Source organism: Oratosquilla oratoria, chromosome 5 (assembly GCF_046742065.1).
Source record: "Oratosquilla oratoria isolate Oo_2021 chromosome 5, ASM4674206v1, whole genome shotgun sequence".
NCBI lineage: Eukaryota > Metazoa > Arthropoda > Malacostraca > Stomatopoda > Squillidae > Oratosquilla > Oratosquilla oratoria.
This window is the reverse complement of record NC_134781.1, coordinates 13,528,026-13,530,525: the sequence shown is the minus strand read 5'-3', so window position 1 is coordinate 13,530,525 and position 2,500 is coordinate 13,528,026. Positions and strand designations below refer to the sequence as shown.

At 32.3% G+C, this 2,500-nt stretch overlaps 1 protein-coding gene across 1 annotated transcript in view; it reads right to left on the bottom strand.

Moving 5' to 3' along the window:
* LOC143025370 (uncharacterized) overlaps positions 1 to 2,500 on the bottom strand; it is a 49,571-nt gene that overhangs the window by 723 nt on the left and 46,348 nt on the right. The window lies entirely within an intron of this gene.

Genomic DNA, 2,500 nt, shown 5'->3' with positions numbered 1-2,500 from the left:
CTTTCTCCTCCTTAAGCTTCATGTATCAGAGGTCAGTGTCCCCTCCTGTCTTCTTCTTCTTCTTCTTTTTCGTCTTCTTATCATTATTGTTATTATTATCATTATTATTATTGTTATTACTATCATTATTAATTATTATTGGTATAATTACTATTATCATTATTGTTGTTATTATTTTTATTATTATTATTATTATCATTATTATTATTATTATTATTATTATTATTATCATTATTTTTACTATTGTTATTAATTATTATTATTATTATCATTATTATTATTATTATTATTATCATTATCATTATTATCATTACTATTATTATTACTATTATTTTTATCATTATTATTATTATCATTATCATCATTATTATTACTATTATTACTATTATTATTATTATTGTTATTATTATTATTATTATTATTATTTTTATTGTTATTATTATTATTATTATTATTATTATTATTATTATTATTATTATTATTATTATTATTATTATTATTATTATTATTATTATTATCATTGTTATCATTATTATTACTATTATTATTAGTTATTACTATTATTATTATCATTATTATTATCATTATTATTATTATTATCATTAATTATTATTATTATTATTATTATTATTATTATTATTATTATTATTATTACCATTATTATTATTATTATTATTATTATCATTATTATTATTATTAATAGTATTATTCATTCTTCTTTTCTTTTTCATCTTGTTTTTTCTCTTCCTTTTCTTTTTTCTTTTCCCTCTTCTATTCTTACTCTTACTATTTATCTTTCTTGTTCTTTTCTTCTTCATAACACGCTTTGAAATCGGTAACTGTTGTTTTCTCTGTCTCTCTCTCTCTCTCTCTCTCTCTCTCTCTCTCTCTCTCTCTCTCTCTCTCTCTCTCTCTTTCTGTGTGTGTGTGTGTGTTACACCCTTTTTCTTCTTGACACTTCACACAAGTGACGTGAATTACTTTACATATTTTCTTCACGTGAAGCCCAAACGATAACATTCAGCTGACTTGGGACCCGTAACTTCCATTTCGTCCCAAGTTCGAAGAAAATATCGAACAAATGTTACGTCACTAACACACGTACGCCACATGACGTCATCGCTTCCAGACGAATAATCGTCCAGGCAACAACGTCGTAAAAACGTGAGAACATGAAAAGGTCCTTTTAAAACAACAATTGTTTCAGCGCTAGCTACATGGTAATTAAGTCTATTCTTTCCCTAATCAATCTTGCCTATTTCCCTCTTCATCCCAAACTTGCCCAATTAAAATCCATTACTACAAGTCCTGCCCTGATGTATTAATATGGCGACCTTAATCACATCACCCTTGTTAAAGCCCTTGATCCATTGGAATACCTCTATTATGTCACTCCACGCTCCTCGTCTTTCCAGAGAGTGTAGTCTCAGGTGCCAAAGCCTGTCATCATGCAGGAAGAACCACCCGACCGTATCAGAATAAAAACGTCTGTCTTTAATCAAAACGAAATATATCAAGTGAGCCACACAGCTGACGTGGTTACGGTTTTTAGCCTTGCAGCTGTTCTGTGATCTCTATTTGCAATACAAACAAATCCAGCGGGAGTATCATGTATGTGACTCATATGAGGGGCGAGTGGATGAGACCCGGAAGGAGAGGGGAGAGGGGAGAGGGGAGAGGGGAGAGGGGAGAGGGGGGAAGGGGGTGAGGTGGGTGAGGAGGGGGATAGGGATGCTGGGGGAGAAAGAGATTGGATGACACTGTCTGGCTTGCTGGGTGGCTGGGTGGCTGGCTGCAGTTTCCTACTCTTCTTTTTTTTTATCTCCCCTTTCTTCCTCTTTTCATCCTTCTATTTCTTTTTCTTTTTTTTTTTACTTCTTTTATATATTGTATATATGTTTTTCTATTTCTCCTTCATCTTCATCTCTGTCGTCTTTTTCTTTTTTCATTTCTTTTTTTTTTCTTCTTCGCCTTCAAATTCATTTTTATCGTCTTCTTCTTTTCCCTTTACTTCTTCTCCTCCTCCTTTTTGTTTTTCTTTTTTCTTCTTCATCTTTGTCTTTTTCACATTATTCTTTGTCTCCTTTCTCGCCTTTCTTTTTCCCGCCTTTTCTTCTTTCTCTCGCTTCGTTTTCGTCCTCTACGTTTCTTATACCTTTTATCATTTCGCCTAAGAGGAATATTCACAGCTTCATTCATATATACTGTCACTGGATTGACCTCGGGCCTGACCTGATTTGACATGACATGACATGATCTAACTTGACATAATCTGACATAACATAACTTGACGTGACCTGATAGACCTAACTTCACATGACCTGATAGACCTAACTTGATATGACCTGACATGACTGGAAGTCTCTAAGGATTGACCTCGAGCCTGATCTAAATTGACATGACCTGACATAACATGACATGACCTAACAGTCCTGACTTGACATGATCTGACATAACCTAACTTGATATGACCTGACATGAGCTAACTTAACATGACCTG